Source organism: Rhinatrema bivittatum, chromosome 16 (assembly GCF_901001135.1).
Source record: "Rhinatrema bivittatum chromosome 16, aRhiBiv1.1, whole genome shotgun sequence".
In the NCBI taxonomy this organism is placed as follows: domain Eukaryota; kingdom Metazoa; phylum Chordata; class Amphibia; order Gymnophiona; family Rhinatrematidae; genus Rhinatrema; species Rhinatrema bivittatum.
In genome coordinates, this window is record NC_042630.1 from 10,124,965 (window position 1) to 10,131,317 (window position 6,353).

Consider the following 6,353-nt stretch of genomic DNA (forward strand, 5'->3'; position numbering starts at 1 on the left):
GGGGGGCGACTGGATGGGGAGGGGGGGTACCAGAGGATGGCGAATGTTTAGATCAGCGGTTCTCAACCATGCGCAGGTGTGTCGCCACACTTCCCGGTCCCCCGCTGACCCAGCTGCTCCCCCCGCCCCAGTGAAATAGGAATTCATCCTCCGCCCAGGCTTACAATGCTGATAGCCCCGGGCAGAACGTGGCAGGAGAGCCGGAGTCGGCGGCACCAGCACGGTCTCTTCTCCCCCCCCCGCGGCCCGGAAAAGGACGTGGTAGGCGGCGGCCACGCACGCGGGAAGAAGAGACCATGCTAGTGCGTGCAGCATCGGTCCGAAGAAGAGAAGCGTGGCCGATGGGACTGGAAGTGGAGGAGGCTGCTGCTGTCGCTAGTTTGGTGGGGAGAGAGCGCGGGTGATTGAGTGAGCAAGCACATGTGTTTGAAATCCTGTGTGTGTGTGAAAGAGATAGCATGTGAGTGAGAGCTTGGTTGTGTAAGTGTGTGATTGAAAACCTGTTTGTGTGAAAGAGAGTATGTGTGTGTGCTTGAGAGCCTGTGTGTGATTAAGATCCTTTGTGTGTTGAGAGATAGCATGAATGTAAGTATATGATTGAGGACCTGTATGTGTGAGAGAGATCATGTGTATGTATGATTAAGAGCCTGTGTGTAAGTAAGAGAGAGTGTGTGTGTGTGTGTGTGTGTGTCTGTGTGTGATTGAGAGCCAGTGCAGGTGAGAGAGCATGTGAGTATGTGATTGAGAGCATGTGTGTAAGCGAAAGAGAGCATGTGTATGTGTGAATGAGAGTCTATGTGTGTGAGAGAAAGAGCCAGCATGTATGTAAGTGCGTGATTGAAAGCCTGTGTGTGTGTATGTGTGACAAGACAGACAGCATGATTATAAATGTGATTGAGACCCTGTATGAATGAGAGAGAGAGAGCATGTGTATATGTGTGTGTGATTGAGACCCTGTATGAGTGAGTGAGAGAGCGTGTGTGATTGAGAGCCTGTATGAGTGAGAGAGAGCATGTGTATATGTGTGTGTGATTGAGAGCCTGTATGAGAGAGAGAGAGCATGTGTATATGTGTGTGTGATTGAGACCCTGTATGAGTGAGTGAGAGAACGTGTGTGATTGAGACCCTGTATGAGTGAGTGAGAGAGCATGTGTATATGTGTGTGTGATTGAGAGCCTGTATGAGTGAGTGAGAGAGCGTGTGTGATTGAGAGCCTGTATGAGTGAGAGAGAGCATGTGTATATGTGTGTGTGATTGAGAGCCTGTATGAGAGAGAGAGAGCATGTGTATATGTGTGTGTGATTGAGACCCTGTATGAGTGAGTGAGAGAACGTGTGTGATTGAGACCCTGTATGAGTGAGTGAGAGAGCATGTGTATATGTGTGTGTGATTGAGAGCCTGTATGAGTGAGTGAGAGAGCGTGTGTGATTGAGAGCCTGTATGAGAGAGAGAGAGCATGTGTATATGTGTGTGTGATTGAGACCCTGTATGAGAGAGAGAGAGCATGTGTATGTGTGTGTGATTGAGAGCCTGTATGAGAGAGAGAGAGTATGTGTATATGTGTGTGTGATTGAGACCCTGTATGAGAGAGAGAGAGCATGTGTATATGTGTGTGTGATTGAGACCCTGTATGAGAGAGAGAGAGCATGTGTATGTGTGTGTGTGATTGAGAGCCTGTATGAGAGAGAGAGAGCATGTGTATATGTGTGTGTGATTGAGACCCTGTATGAGAGAGAGAGAGCATGTGTATATGTGTGTGTGATTGAGAGCCTGTATGAGTGAGTGAGAGAGAGCATGTGTATATGTGTGTGTGATTGAGAGCCTGTATGAGTGAGTGAGAGAGCGTGTGTGATTGAGAGCCTGTATGAGAGAGAGAGAGCATGTGTATATGTGTGTGTGATTGAGACCCTGTATGAGAGAGAGAGAGCATGTGTATGTGTGTGTGATTGAGAGCCTGTATGAGAGAGAGAGAGCATGTGTATATGTGTGTGTGATTGAGACCCTGTATGAGAGAGAGAGAGCATGTGTATATGTGTGTGTGATTGAGAGCCTGTATGAGTGAGTGAGAGAGCATGTGTATATGTGTGTGTGATTGAGAGCCTGTATGAGTGAGTGAGAGAGCGTGTGTGATTGAGACCCTGTATGAGTGAGTGAGAGAGCATGCGTATATGTGTGTGTGATTGAGAGCCAGAGTTAGAGAGAGAGAGCTTGCATGTGACAGAGAGGAGAAAGTTGCAAGCAAACCATTTCTCCTCCTGCTAATTCAAAACAATCTCAGGGCACCTGGATATCAAAAGTTCCCAGGTATGCAGAGCAAAGCATTTATTTATCCTTATTATTTTTCATTATTGGGTCTTTGTGTCTGCTGTTTTGAAATATTTTGGTGGTATCTGGAAATGTTTGATATGAGTTTTTAATTTTTGGATAATCCATTCATCAGCTGTTTTGAAGTCTGTTCTTTTTGTTAGTAAAGTTTTACTGTTGTTTATTTTATATTTCTTGATTTGTTTTGAGGACTAGTGATGTTTCTCTTTTTCCTTTGTTACACTGCATACAGAGACCCTGGCTTGTTGCAGTTTCCAGTTCAGTTTTTGTCTGCATGCTTCTAGCTATGCGTTTTGGTCTCTTTATTCTCAGTCTGCACATATGACTGAGGTGAGGGATTCTGCTGGCGTGTAGTTTCTGTGTAGGGCTTTACACCTAATAGGAAGAGTATTGGTGTCTTAAGGGCCTGGTGTAATATTTTCGGTGTTGTCTTTTCTTAGGTAAAGTGGTTACTGTTTTGGTGTGGGATGTTTACTATTTATGCTATTTCTGTTCAGAGTACTCTTATCTTTCCCTTGTGTCATTGTTAACAATAGAAATAATTACCGGACCTTTGTTTTTTATTTCCGCCATGAATTGTAAAGAGCAGTGTGCCACACATGTGAGCGTGGCCTGTCAGGTGTGTCAGGATTGGGAAAAGGTTGAGAACCACTGGTTTAGATAACAGCAGCAAGGGAGCCCTGGGTTAGAGACCAGGAAGAGCTTCACTGTCTCTGCTGGAAAGAGGTGGGAAGAGCAGGTTAGACGCACGTCTGTCTCTGTCCGGCAAGGCTTAGGTACCAGGGGGACCAAGAGGCACATCAATAAAATCCCACACGAAAAGCGTAAACAATAAAACAAATGCGTTATTATAAACATGCAAACCCCTCCCCCACCCTGACACAGCCACATAGCCATGTTTTGGCAAGTATGCCAACATGGCGACCGTACATACGGCCAGCAGAATTTAGTAAAACGCCGAACGAAACCAACTACTCGGATATAACAGCACGTCCCCTGATGAAGAATCATTGATTCGAAACAAGGCCCTGTTGGGACATGGACCCGGCAGACGGATATAATAACAGATAAGTTCAAGGGAAGTTGAGTCATGTCTTAGATTCTCGGCTTATTAAAAAAAAGTGTCGGCGTTTTTTGGGAAAGGTTCGGCATTGTTTCAAGAACTTTTTCAAAAATCTCTTGTCAAAAAATCTTTTGTCAAAACAGTGAGTGACTTGTGTCACGAATTTATAAAACAGTTTTTGATTTTATATATTGTCTCACTTTCAAACACACACAGAAATGACCGCTATGAGTGGGAGGAGGCTGGTTAGTGATGAAAAGCACAATACACTGCTGGATGCAGTGATATGATGAACTTATATGAAACCTTCCTCTTCTCTCCTCAAAAAGATTTTTTGTGGTAATTCTTTCTTGCTTAACTCAGATAAAATAAGTATAAAAAATTGGACAGATATTCTTGTCATATGAAATTATTTAGAAACAACAAATAGTCAAATTTTAGTACCTGAGGTGATATCGTGTTGTAGTGATATTATTATATCCCTCAAAAATAACCAGTGCATCGTTTATTTGGCAAGTATGCCGGCATCAGAGTAAATGTTTTATATATTTATATATAATATATATGTAAATAGTTATGTAAATATATATGTAAATATTATATGTATATATGTCTATAAATATATGTATATAATATATTTATATACATATAATATATATATATTATGTAAATAGTTATGTAAATAGTTATGTAAATATATATGTAAATGTTATGTAAATATATATGTAAATATTATGTAAATAGTTATCCTTGTTGTTTTTTGTTCTCATTCCTAAAAACCTTTCAAGCCTCTTTATCTTCGCCCAGTTCCTCCTCCCCTGTTTTATTGTAACTTTTTTGCTTCTTGTCACCTGTTAAATGTTCTAGGTTATCACCCCCTTGTTTCCTGTAAACCGGCATGATGTGATCCTATCATGAATGCCGGTATAAAAAAGCTTTAAATAAATAAATAAATAAATATATATATTTTTTTAAATATGTGACTTAAAATAAGATAACCAATAAAAATAAACAAATTCAGCAAAAATGGTTCAAATCTTAAAATGATGCAGTCCAAACAGTGCAAAGCACTCTGTCCAAAATGCTTGACCATGGAAAACTTTTCAAGTGTAACTTGCTGGCAACCAGTTCTTGCTGCAGGGCTGTGGTTGGGGTGTCTTTCTGCTGGGTTGGTAGTGTGCAGATGTGCTGCAGAGCTGGGGTGTCTCTCTCTCTCTCTCTGTGACTGTCTCTCTGTTAGGTTGAATTTGTGCAGATGCTCCCCGCTGCAGGACTGAAGTTGGTATGTCTCTCTCTCTCTCTCTCTCCTGGATTGGTAGTTTGCAGATGCTCCCTGCTGAGGGGCTGGGGTCGCACGCTCCCTTTCTCTTTGCAAGGTTGGTAGTTTGCAGATGCTCCCTGTGTAAGGGATGGCTTCATGCAAGACGCCAGCAGCAACAGGTTAGGCGCCCCAGCCGTTGCAATCAGCAGGATTTCATTAGCTGGAATCTGCTCAAAAGTCAAAACAAACTTTTGAGTAATTGGTATCATCTTAGTTTTGCAGGAAAACACAGCAAGTGATGATATAGTTGATTTTTTTTTCTATCAACCTCTAAAGTACAGCTGTAATGCATTTCTCCTGCTAATCAAGTCACAGAAATGCAGCCCTGCAACCTATTAAAATAATGCTTGCTTCCTGAGCTCCAACTAGCCAGAAGTAACTACAAGCCAGATCTCCATCTCCATCCTTTATGCTAAGAATATAGAGAAGCTAATCAGCACATCTTACCTGCTCAGAAAGCAGAAACGCATTTTATGAATGACCTCTGATGCAGGCAGCTTGAGGATGTGTAGTCGGTAGGAAAATTGGTGATTTTTTTTGTCATAGATTACACAACACACTTATTTACAAGTATAGAAGTTTTACTTGTAAGTCTAAGCAATAAAAGCATACAAGATTAAAGTTTGCATTAAAAAATATCTACACAAAAATACTTTCCTCGCAGTTCCCAATGTGATATATTTTTTGGCAAATCTGGAAACACAGCTCGTTGGGAAATCAGAACAGCTCATCGGTCACTTCATTTGCCACTGGTAATGTTACAAAGCTTTTCCTCCGAGCTGTTCTTCTCTGATTTCAAACAGTTAGTTTGATGTAGGTGCTTCATGTTGATTCTGCTGACCTAGTTTCTTCTCTGGGCTACTCCCCATGTATTCCTTGAGGCCTCGACTGTCCGTTATCTTATCAGCGAGCAGCTAGGCGTGGCCAAGAGACTACTATCCTGTTTTCCTCAGATATCTGCACAGTTAGCCTCCTGAGTAACTGCTCTCCAATATATCTGATCTCAGGACTTGTTTTTTGTTACAAGCAGGCTAAGAAAAAATGGCATATTTATTCTCAGAACTTATAGGCCTTATATTTATTTATTTATTTTATTTAAGGGTTTTTATATACCGCAGTATGTAAAAAATACATCACCGCGGTTTACATTTAACAATAACTTAGCAACAAGCTTTACATTTACATTATTAATAGGTATTAAATAAAATAAATTCCATATAACAGTTTTGATGGAAAACAGGCTGTACAGACTGTGGACCATCCAATAATGTATAATGTAGTTTGCAGAGGCTCCCTGCTGCAGAGCGGGGCTGCACGGTCTCTCTGCAGTGTTGGTAGTTTGCAGACGCTCCCTGCTGCAGGGCTGGGGAAGCACTTTCTCTCTGTGACTGTCTCTGTACAGTGTTGGTAGTTTGCAGATGCTCCCTGCTGCAGGGCTGGGGCTGCACTGTCTCTGTGCAGTGTTGGTAGTTTGCAGATGCTCCCTGCTGCAGAGCGGGGCTGCCCTGTCTCTCAGCAGCGTTGGTAGTTTGCAGACGCTCCCTGCTGCAGGGCTGGGGCTGCACTGCCTCTGTACAGTGTTGGTAGTTTGCAGACGCTCCCTGCTGCAGGGCTGGGGCTGCACGGTCTCTCAGCAGTGTTGGT